The sequence below is a fragment of the Pagrus pagrus genome (assembly GCF_965226575.1).
Source record: "Pagrus pagrus genome assembly, chromosome: 1".
In the NCBI taxonomy this organism is placed as follows: Eukaryota; Metazoa; Chordata; class Actinopteri; order Spariformes; family Sparidae; genus Pagrus; species Pagrus pagrus.
The window spans coordinates 18,261,406-18,274,209 of record NC_140185.1 but is presented as its reverse complement, the minus strand read 5'-3'; the positions used below and the strand labels follow the sequence as shown (position 1 = coordinate 18,274,209).

At 41.8% G+C, this 12,804-nt stretch overlaps 1 protein-coding gene across 5 annotated transcripts in view; it reads right to left on the bottom strand.

Moving 5' to 3' along the window:
- LOC311256164 (protein diaphanous homolog 3-like) overlaps positions 1–12,804 on the bottom strand; it is a 173,211-nt gene that overhangs the window by 39,484 nt on the left and 120,923 nt on the right. The window lies entirely within an intron of this gene.

Below are 12,804 nucleotides of genomic sequence, written 5' to 3'. Positions count from 1 at the left end.
AATCACTCACCTCCCTGATAAATCATGTCCCCTCTGCTGTAGCCCAAACACCTTACATTGTCAGAGCTGAGGCTCAGCTCGCTGGAGAGGCTGATGGATGATTTACAGGCAGCCATGCCTCTTCTCTCTAAAACCTTCCTCGGTGGATAAGCCTTGTTCATTAACCCTCTCACACTTGTGAGCCTGTGCAGCCTGACCAGTCTTACACTTTGTCTATGCAGTAAGAAGAGAACAATAAGGACAGATGTTATCCAAGGGACACCTCAAGTGTTCCTGTGTGTGTGTGTGTGTGTGTGTGTGTGTGTGTGTGTGTGTGTGTGTGTGTGTGTGTGTGTGTGTGTGTATGCTAGCAGAGCAAATAAGGGTTTTGGTACTTTCTTCTTACAGCTTTCCACTGTAGTCTGTCACAGAGCTTAGAGGACAAGGTTTACTCTCAAGGACCTCATGTAAGAGCCTCCCACTATGTCCTTCTCACCAAAAACGGGAAGGGTCCCTTTTGACAAAAGCTATAACACTGAAATTAATGATTCTAAACATTTTAAGGTTGGTATAAAGTAGCAAAGCCAGATTTCTACGCAGAAATTAGTTCTTAGCAATGGAGCCTACCTACATTGCCTGTGTAGCTATGCGGTACCCTATGCTTTTGCTGATGTGCACCTCATCACATTGGGGCTATACAATATACAGAGATACCATATAGAAACCACAAAACTTGTCAACCTGGGGTGTCTGTATCTTATCCTATAATTCAGCAATGCCAGTGGAGATTGTTGTTAATAAAATCAACAAAGGTTCAGTAAGGTTTTTGTAACACTAAATTATATTCTGTAATTCAGAAAAAAAATATTTTCACTGCAAACGTTCTTCCTGTCACAATTTATGCTCTATCGCAAATTAAATAATGAAAATATTGATTACTTTGGCTTTTAATAATTGCACTTATCTTCTATTCTGCAATGTAAGTGAAACAAGGAAAACCTTTCAACCCTTGCTTTAAAGGTGCACTATGTATATTTAAAAAAAAAAGAAATTCAAATGCAGAAAGTTAACATTTACAATATAAATCAAGGTCCTGAGAATGCTGTTTGAAGCTAGAAAGGTGGCTACTAAGAAGGGTCCAGCAAATTTAAACAGTCTGTTGTGAAAATGACTTATTTTATTACTTATATTACACATAATTATTTTTCTCTTCTGATTAAAATGTCTTCCCCAAACCTACATACTGCCTTTAAAGACACACACACACACGCACGCACGTGCGCGCGTAAACCCGGTTTAAGTGGTGTCAAGTGTTCAGTTGCTCAAATTAGCTTGTCATGGCACTTATTGCAGGTATTTCAACAATCATGTCATGCCCCTTCAAATGGAGGTGTTACTTCTTTCCCTATGATCAGAAAGCACAGTGCATGTGGATGGAAGGCATCAAGGAGAAAAAAAAAAAGGTGCAGGATGTACTCTTGAAGCTGATGCTTACAAACACACAGCCAATAAAGTACTGTGGGCAGTCAGAATGTCAACAGACCCCACTGCTTCCACTGGGCCTGTGCACATGCTGCAAATTTATCATCAAAAGAGGATGAGCCTCAACAGCAACTCCACCTAAACATGTTGGGAATATTCTTTGTTTGATCAGTATTGCTTGCTTATTTGGGAAACAAAGTGTCCTGGACTTTTTTCCAATACGATCTTAAAGCAATGCTATGTAATTATAAGTGTTGAGTGTGTGCTTTAAAGAACAGCATATCTTATCTAATGTATTTACTAATTTTATTTACTTTTCCAAGCCAAAGGATATATTAAAAACAAAAAAAGGATATGAGATGAGATGTAAGTGGGAAACGGCCACATACACATGTTGTCTTTATTTATGCTTTAAATTAAATTAAAGAAAATTAAATGACTTGGTTTTGGCAGCACTGAGAAGTTCTCTGTGTGTGTGCAGCAATGGCTTATTAACGGAGCTCAGAGTTGGAGTAATGATGTACACAAAACAGTAAAGCTTATACAACCGGCTACATCCCACCATCCCTGCTCAACCACCTGCTCTGTGTTTTTGCCAGTATCAAGAATGTTTAGACTGAAGACGCAAATAAGCAATTTTCTGTTATTTTAGCTTGCAAATGTGAGGTACGCTATATCAAAACACAAGTTATAAATAATTGTGTTTGCCTAGAGATGTCCCTGCATGCTGAATAGAATCTGTGTGAATTGAATAGAGTGTGAGTTTCTGTGTGTGGCTGCCTGTGTGGACATACACAGAACTATCTGTGAAATACATTTAGACAGCCTCTTTCCTCTTTGTCTGACATTGTAATTACCATTCAAACTAGCCAGGCTAATTACCTCCCCGTTAAGAAAAATAATCAGGTTTGTACACAAATCAAGACTAGCCACAGACGCCACGGCCTGAAAACCAAAACAATAATCAAGTCTACTGGGCACGGTTATTATGTTTCCCCATTTAATCAAAACTTGCATTAAGACTTAAAGTGATCAATTATTCTATCATTTAGTTTTCCAAAGATTATTGTATAAATCCCTAAATTATTCATTATATTCTGTCAATCAGTTTTTCTGTTGAACTTGTTACAAATTCTAACCCCCTTTCCAGCTGTGCTCTAATGTCATTCATTAATTACGGGTAATTAATATGGCTTGTTTACAAAATGTGTTTTACTGTCCCCTACAATTTCTACTTCATTATCAACACTGGAAAGAAATTAAATGCAAAAACAATGACGTTCTGTGACGCTTGGACGTTTTCACGAATAATTTAGAGAAACCCAAAGGAGGGTCAGGTAACTCTCCAACGACAGCCACAACGATGTCCATCACACTGAAAAAAAATGTGCGAGATATCTTTGCTATTTTGCTGATATGCACGTGAGTGAGCAGTGGGTTAAAACAGCAACAGCAAGACCTCATTTTCCATGAGTGGTCAACCTATGATAATGGCAGAGCATGCAAAGCCACTCCACTTTAGGTCTAGGGTTCTTCTGGATGATTAAATTTTAAATCACTTTTCTGGTCTACTATCTGATTGTTACACTAATACAACTGTTACACTGAAAAACAATGCAGAACTCACAGCATGAAAACTTTACAACCTCAGGGTCAGCCATCCAACTGGCAAGTCAGCAGTATGGCACAGTGGTTCAACAAACATGAAGAAACAACTCCAGAGAAACAACACATATTTTCGCAGGATCCACTTGTAGTACAGACAAAGTAAAAAATACAGCTGCGTAGTGCCTGTTTTCTTTTTCTGACAAGTTTTACTGTTTGTTTAAGAAAAGTCAACACTCACTGACTGTTAATGCAAATTTACAGTACACTCACTTGATGTTTCAAGAACAGAAATGCAGCAGGTGGGAAAAAAATAGCCCGACTATATAGCACTGAGTGAGCAGTGGCAGGCTTTTTAAAATAATCTTTTTGTCCATGGCCTTTGCCAGCCTGCAGCCATTTCCTTTCCTTTACTTCTCTGCCCCGTATCTTCTTTATTGTGATGCTAAACAGTGAGTTTTGACATTCAGAGGGGCCCTGCCAAAGGACAGGCCAGTGGATGCAGTAGAGAAGAGAGGGCCTTAATGGGTTCAACTGGAATGGAAAGCATCTGCTAGACTCCACAGGCTGGAGGACAGGGAAATGTCAAGTATGGTTATTACAGAGCAGGCAGCAGTTCTAGGAATTTTCACCTGAATGAAAAACAGTATCGGACAATGCACAACCACAAGCCACAGCTCCACACATTAACGTCCTTGCTGAGGCAGTGACTAGGTGCGTGTGGTAAGAGTATTTTGATTCACATGTTCACATCCACATACAAAAAAAAAAACCACATACTTGCACCATCATTACCCCCAAATTAGCATGTATATGCAGGTTAAAAAAAAGGGGCAATTGCCTTCTTTCCTATTGCCAGAGAGATTAGCATTTCTGTTTTTTTTGTCTTCCTTATTCTAATGTGTCACATTGAATATCAACTGCCTCCAGAAGACAGTAAAACTTGTTTTAAACTAGAAATGGACTTGGATAGGAAGCGCAGTATCACTTCTGATTAGCAGGTTGGCACCTTTCATGGCAGACTCTGCCATCTATGTATGTAAATGGTTGACAAGGGTTGTAAAGAGCTTTGAGTAGTCAGTAGACTGGAAACATGCTATATAAATGCAGGTCCATTTAACTAGAAGACGCACCTTTTTTAAATGTGGAAACAGAAATAGATAAGGAGTGAGCCACCTCGCTTCCTTTTGCACATGTGCAGTACCAATCAGGTATTGACATGGAGGTCAGTGACAATCTTACAATGTTTTCTATTTTACTTCATTCTCTCTTTAAAACTACACACAGACTAAATGATGTTAGAGCTCAGCTTGAATGGAGACGGATAGACAAGTACGCACTAACATCCTTAAAAATGTCCTTCACATAGCAACGTGATGGAAACTAAGGCGTCCACCTGGCTAATAAATACCCCAGTGTGTCCCATTTTTTGTTTTTTTTAACACTACTTAAAAACGCAGCATATTCGTTCAGCTGCATTTCCTTTCAATGCTTTCCCTCCCTCTCTGTCACTCACGCGTCTCACACACACAGCCCCTCCCCTCCGTGCACACCACGTGTGTCTCCATGAAAACGAGATCATCCGTTGAAGTAATAATGTGGAAGCTTGATATTTGGTGCAGACGGCAGGCGAAAGTAAGCCCCCCCCACATGTGCTAGTGTTAGTAATTTGTATTAGCTGCATTACAAAATGTTCTTGTTGTACCCAAACTTCATCTGAGACTTCAATAAAACTCAATTTAAGGTAAAACTGCCACATACATGTGTAGTGTTCATAAATCTGCAGAAAGTCCTGGAGTGAGTACTCATTCGCAGGATCACTTGAGCTTGTTTGCTAATTTGTACCCTCGAGGATGCTAATCAAAGCTAGTGCCAGACTAATGAAGCTCTTTAGTCCAAAAGCCAGGGAGACATACATGGCCCTGTGACTCAAGGCTGAGTGTCTGAGGGGATATGTGTGTCTGTGCACATGCTGAAGTGAATGCATGTGGTTGTACACAGTCTAACATGTGAATGAGTGAGTGTATGGGCATAAAGAGGTGGTATAATGGCAGATCAGCAAAGCTCAAATCCCACTCTCTAAGGGGAATCCAGCATCAAACAGCTCCTGCTGCCTGAGGGCTGGCCTTCCCGCTCTGTCGGCGGGGAAACTCCTGTCGCTGCACTTAGAGCTTCTGGATCAGCGAGGAGACACATAGCAAGCGGAGTGGCAGCGAAAATGACAGCCAGAGAGAGAGACAGAGAGATGAGGCAGTTTGGAAGAATGTGATCATTTTATCACCGCAGACTAAAGTGGTCCTGGGAATCATCAACAACAGGAGCCTTGGTGTTTGTTCCTTTTTCTGTATGAGCATGGTGCACTGGAGAATGATACCTGGATATGGGCTGTTCACAGATTGGTTATTGCAGGGAGGTGAGTAGAATTTTAAACCACACATTATCCCCTTTTTCATCACTCCCACCCAAATTCTCTGCTTTACCTCTGAGTCAAGACAGCTTAGTGGCAACCATAGCAACACTTGCAAACAGAGCTGCGGCTCTTTCTGCCAAGGCCCACGGTGTGACCACTCACAAATGTTAGCCTGAAGCACAAAACCAGACGGACAGCCTGCTGAAAAGATAAACAAATACAGGAATAACACAAATGTGTGACAAGACGGCAGCAAAATGCTGAGAAGAATGGGGGAAAACGTTGTTCTGACACTTCTAATGTTCTTTTAGCAAAGGTATTACCACAGTGACAGAACTCAAGCACCTCCTTTTGTAGAGGGCATAGATATAAAAAGGAGATAGTACTCATTTCCCTCCCATAACAACAGAAGTTCATATAATCATCTCCCTAGCTCTTCCCCTCCTGACGGCTATGCGATATGACTGCTGGCGTTGGTAAATGTGGGAGGACCAGGAATGTGTGTGGCTGGGCGATAAGGCTGCTGTAAAATTTAATTAGCACAAAGCCATGGTGAAAATGACTCCATTTCTCACTGCATTATTAACTAGAGTACTATGTAAGAGCCTCGTCTCAATCAATGTACATAACAGGTTCATAGGAGAAAGGGATGGAGAAAGGGAGAGATAACAAAAGAGGGAGTGGGAGAGAGAGACAAAACAATGACACATTTGAGATTGAAAAGTCCAATAAGCTGGCAAAATGTATCTGAACTAAATCCCTGATAAATTTTCTGACTTTTTATCCCATTGGCTTTTCTGCCTACGTCTCCTGCACGAGGTGTGTATCAAGGCGGACTGAAGACGAGCAGGCATACATGTGAAAGGACGAGACGGGGAGGATCTCAGAAGCCGGCAGAATGGCAATCCTACATTAGCTTAGCTTCACCTACTGTTAGGGGCCTGAGCTGGTGTGAATGGGCTGATTAGGGTCCTTGGCTCGACATGCTGAACACCACTTTCTATTTCACGATCCACAGCCTTTATTACAGCCAAGCTTCCTCATAATCCAGCTAAAAGTGGATATCTGAGGAGCCTGATCGGCTTAGGACTTGGCTAAAAACGGGGGATGTACAGCAGAGCGACATGGAGTAGAGTGCAGAGGTGTTCGTTATTATCTGTTTTCTATTTAGGACTGAGTGGGCACAGTTTAGCCCGGTGTCTGTGTGTGTGTGTGTGTGTGCGCATGCATGTGTGTCCACTCTACTCTCAGGCATTACTTTGACCTCTCCAATCAGTCAAGTGTATACACGGCACACCATTTCACTTCCTTATATTCTTACATTCTGGACTGGGCATGGATGACAGAGATTACAATTTTATGGGTGAGGTTATATTTGCTTGAGCTGCTTTAAGCTTGCCCTCTTAGCATATGCTAATACAGTCATTATTAGTTTTAACACAACACGATGTGTGCGCATCAAAATTCAACACATTTCTACAGAAAGAGGCCTCTGAATCTTCAGGAGGCAGAGCTTTTATAACAGCACAAATGGGAGCCATAAAAAGACATTTTTTTATTATCTGTCCTTGCCTCTAAAACAATAGGACAAGTAAGCAGCATCATGATTGCATGCCATAATCTATAACCCACATTTTTGAAACAGAAACATATTTCATGATGTCTGTATTACACGCAAGTAAGTGTCATCTAGTTATCCTAAGTAGACAGTAGCTCTTGCCTTTGTCCTAAGGGCTGCAGTGGATTGCTCATGCCTGGAAGTCACTGGTTCAATTGCCAGACAGGTAGAATAGATCGTGGAAAATTAATCCCCAAGTACTCTGCAAGAGCTACTAAGTGGCCAACAGATAAGACTGTACTGTACTTGTCAGCTTCAAAGTGTGACTGAGTGTAACCATGTAAGTGTGCAGCAGGGCATTCCGGGAAAAGAGAGTGAAGATTTAAAAAAAAAAATATTTCGTTCATTGCTCTCTACATCCCTCAATTACTATTCCACAAGTCTCCCTGCACAGGCTGGACCTAATTACACTCGCCACTTTGTTAAGGTGCCCTCTTGCTCCATCTGTTCAATGCAATTGCACCCTGGCACCAACATGCGCGCTCGCACACACCAAGTGCGGCACTTCAGACAGACAGGCAAAGGCAGGTCAAGGTACACTTTCCCATCTGGATATGCCTTTGTCTACAAGAACATTTAAACATTTAAACCACCAATCAAATGTGGCGATAAGAGAGACACCATGATTCTGAGTGGCCAGATGACTGTGGACATGAATACAAAGAGCCGTACACCTGTCCAAGCCCTAGACACGGCTAATGCTCCGACCCAGGAGCGGCCTTTGACCTTCTGCCTGCACATCATTAAAGCACAGGGTTTAAGCTGACAATTTCTATGCATGTATGCATGAGCTTGTATGCGTGGAAGTGGCAGAGTGAACACTCGGTGTTCAGGAACAGAAGCTCTTTGGCAATAATCTGTCATTTTAATGAAAAACGCACGGCCCGTGTGTGATGTGTGGATGATGTATTATGACCAAATGCAGATAAATCAGCAACTTCTACAGTTACACTTTTGAAACAATGACGTGTAGCATCAATTCAAATAGATCTTGGGAGGAGAGCGTCTGTGCTCCTCTTCTTGTCTTGGGCACACTGAAATGATTTAATAACCCCTTCTATTTCTGCTTATGTCATGTCTGGGGGAAAGCAGCAAGGCAAGGGAGGAGATAAAGCAGACACCAAACAAAGTCAAAAAGTAAAGAGTAGACTGCGGAACTTTGCAACGATGGGAAGCTTTCTCCCATAATTGACATTGATATGAGGAGACAGAAATGTGAAAGAGGGATGAGAGAGCACACACGCAATCTGCAGGATACAGTAGCCTGCAGTGGAATCCACATATCAGAGTCTATAAGAGGCCCAATCAAAAAGGCAAGCATCTAACAGCAGATTCCACTAGAGTATCCCTGCCTCAGGAAGCTACAGTGACTGACTCTCACTGCTAGTTTTTCACAAATGTCTCACATGTCAGCACACAGAGCAGATAGGAGGAAACAAACTTCCTTTTTTATCCTACTTTTTTGACTTTCATTTCAACTTCACACTCTCCCCTGTTTGCGACTTAATGATTTTCTGCAGCACAGCCTCTGAAAGACATCGTAGGTTGAGTCTCAAATTAAGCCTATTAGTCATCTCCTTCTACCATTCGCACCTATACCCGGGCCATTTAAAGTCTGCACTGAATAGCTGCATCCAACATTATATAGAGAAACATAAATTCAGCAAAAAGGGTCATAAAGTACACTTCGCAAATACAAAGCAGATGACATCTCAGATAATAACTTGAGGGCGGTTTTAGGTTGAAAACCTTAATGCATTTCAGCGCAAGTAGGGAAAAATAACCATTTTGTTAAGGGGTTCACTGACTGTGAACTGACCTTTACATCAATTTCAAGCTCTAGTTCAGGGTTATATCACACGTGATAATTGTTAGGTCGGGTTTCACTAAAGACATCTTAAGTAATTGCTCCTAAAGATGAGACATTTACCTCTTCATAGATCCTGTTCCTCCCCACACTCTCCATGATGGATCATTCCAAGATAAGAGCATTAGAGCACGCCCATACACTCATGATGCACCTCTGGCTTTTGCTATCTTACACACTTGGGGGCTTCTTGGCCTGTCAAACACAACGATAAAATAAGTGTAGCTATGTGATTCCCCTCAACATGCACATGTCAGCTTGGGAGTAGGCGAGGCTGTGATCAGGGCTTGCAAAGACGCTTGAAATGACAGTGCCTGGAGAGATGTTTTCAGAAGGACGCAGTTAAAAAGCTATGGATGCTTTATAGATTCAATTTGCAGATTCAAGTCTCTTACACCTGTGTGGCTAACCACCATCGATCCATCATTCTGTGGAGCCCGATCCAATTTAGAGTGTCGAGGAGCCCCAGAGCCCCACAGCCTTATCCTAACCCAGGCCACAGCCACCACAAAGCCTGCTTACCTTCATCCCCTGAAGTCTGTGGGTGTGTCTGTGTACTTTTATGTGTTCATGTGTATGTGTGCAGAGGGAGACTGCAGACCAAGCTAAACACCTTAGCTGCTGGCTCATGTGAAAGTGTGCTGAGCCAATTTAGGGGTAAGGGTAGAAGGGTAGAGAAAGCATGAGAAAATGCAAGGGAACCCAGGCCTGGACCCGAACTCAAAGCAAAGAGTACAACAGTTGAAGAGCAGGGAGAAGGAAACGAAGGTAGGGAACAATGCGCACCCAGTTGTGCAGCAAACAGCGGAGTAGACTGCAAGGAATCTTTTAATGCTATTTTCTATTACATGGCAATCAGTCTCATCATCATACGATGCACTACAGCTATAATGGAACTACTCCACAGTCTCATCAAAGCCTTATGATGGGGAATGAAATCTATCCATTTGATTTGTCTCTACAGACGGTAGACTGGTGCACTCCAATCTCCCTTGGTATGAAAGCTTAATGGTATCATGCATGTTCAGATTGACCATTCAAATCTCTCCCCTTCACCTACTAATTACAGTATCTTCTGGCACAGATGTTTCTGTTTTATTTCTCTTTGCTGCTCCACTGGACTGCAGCAACACCCTTGAGATCAATTATTAAAGGGTATTTAAAACTGTGGGAAAAGGAGGTGGTAGGCTGGTGTGAAAGTGAAAGCAGCTGTTTAAGTGCCTGTGCCACAGACTAAATTTCATCACCTCCCAACTTAACTGAGAGCATTCTGTGGGTTTCACTCACTCCAGCGGCTAAACCCAGGGCAATTAAGACTTGCAGGAGAGAAGGGAGGAAAAGGAAACGGGAGAGAAGGGACGAGGCACGAGAAGTGGAGACTCCATACCAATAACAGGCAATTATGTTTGGGTAGGGCCATTGTCAGGCCATGAGAGTATAGAAGAAGACAGCGGGGATATGGGATGGTAGGGAAATGAGGAGGAGTGTTATTTAGGAGGCAGATGGCAGAGAGGGGGAAATTAAGATGAATGGGCACTGAGAGGGCTGAGCTGGTGCTGGGGCTGGGCAGAGAAAAGTAATTAGCTGTGTTTGCTCTGGGAGGCTGGCAGTGAGTGTGATGCCTGCGGTGACAGGCTAAAGCCTTGAGCTTTATTAGTCAACAAGGCCGTGTCTGATGCTGCCAGCAGGGGGCAGCTAGGCCAGAAACCTTCCAGGACCCTCTCACCTGTACATCACACCATGGGGTCCTTATACAACATGGACACTGAGCAGCGGCTCCTTCATGCCCTGCAATTCCCTTTTACTCTAATCCCCTGTTAATACAGCATAGCTCTTGCTTGTCCTTTTTTTATATTTACAGACTTTCCCTCACAAACAGCTTCTGAGTCAATTTTTTTATTCTCCGACATTATTCCTTAGTTTTCACCCTTACCAACTGGCTCCATCTTTCTTCCTCACACCATTTCTCTCCATTTCTTATGTTACAGCCACCTCTATCTGTCTCTTTCCTCCCACCCTGTATATCTCCCTCCCCCTCGTCCCTTTCCAATCTAATTTCAGATAAGTCGTAGCAGAACAACAGAGCAAGGCCCTTTATCATTGCCATCAATGATGTGGGTGGATTGAGCGTGAATAATTTTATTCATGTGTGCCTGTACCCAACCCACTGGGATTCCAATTACAAGTAATAAGAGGTAATAGGGTTACAGCGTGATTTTTTAAGTGCCTAAGTAATGATTGTAGAAACCCTTTGACAAGAGAAAAAAGCTGTTGTTTATTTTAGCAACAGCACAATACCTGTTCACAACAATGAATAATAAAGGACAATTTAATTTGGCATTAGTATCCAATCTAATTTTCACTTTCCAGAATTTATATAAAGTAGTCAGACGCATATACACTTGCCCTTTTAACGTTAAATTATTCATATTTAGTTTCTAAATGAAAACACAGAACACTGGCAATATTCTATGCTACAAGTGGCTTACATCCAATTTGTAGCACAGCATTTAGTCTGTATGTTTGATCTTTGTGCACATGATTCACTGCTCTTCAATAACGTACAGTACATACACTGCTGTTATTGATATTTATTGATTTTTTTCGTCTTCCCCTCAATAATGGATATTATAAAATAAATATAGTATAATTCTGTCACCAAAAGCATTATTTACATTTGAAATAGTTTTGGCCCCAAAAGATGAATAATTCAACAATTCTTCCGTTTAGTGGATGTCCCCACAGTGCTGCATGACAGGGGTGAATAGGGGAACAGGGGGAATGTAACCATTTTCAAATACCTTCCGATTTTGAAATTGTCTAGAAAGGCGCAAGTGGCATTACTGAACCACAACAGTGCTTTCAATTGGGCTCAAAATATTTTGTGAATGTGCTTTTCTCTTGGCCCTCAGCCCTGCAGTCTTCTCAGTGATTTTCCAGTTCATATAGTATGTGCAGCCTATATACTGTGATCCAGTTCCAAAAAGCTAACCATTGACTAACCTTCTATTTCTATTATTGAAGTTTTTAGAATAGCTTTGCTACAGCAACATGCCACGTTCCTATTTAAATCTGCACAGATTTTGATGCTAAGCTTCTAGTTTCCTTTACCAATGACTGGTGATTTCTTATAATCTTATCCAACGGTTGCTCAGGGGTTCCTCTGTTTTTTTCTGCCCTTTCAATTGTCGGTCTGATTGAACCATTATACATTGTTTTGTTCTCCAAGTACAAAACATGACTTTTTTGCAGAATCTTCATACAAAAAACCTCATATATTTTAAAACTGTAGAGTAGTCCTCTCAGCCACCTTACAGCACTGAATCATGCTTTTGTTGCTGGCAATACCAAACTTCTGAACAGTGGTACAGGTCAGCAGTGAGAAATTCAAGACAAAAAATAGTATTCTCCTCACAAATTCTAGGACACTTGACATTGTGATGTGAATAGAAACTTCCTTTTTGCAAGATTTAAAAAAATATGAAAGTTGCCAACTGCATTCAAAGGCATAGGGTTGAACTCAAAATGCGGCAGTTAGTGAACAATTTAAGAACCTTATAAAACTGAGCCTCCAGACAGCCCACACACTTCATGAATCTCCTCTCACAGTCTGCGCATCACACTGTCTCAAACAGTTTCAGCAATGGCCTTTCACCCTTTCAGAAGGCACACACAGGGTCACGAAAAAAGGCAAAGGGACAACTGAAAAGGTCAGTGGACACGCAGAAAAGCAGGACATATGAACTGTCAAGGGGACTTTGCATTACATGCGAAAGATGTTTTCCAAAAACAGATAAAAGATAGAGCTGAGCACGCTTGAGGCTTTAGCATTGTTTTGTTTTT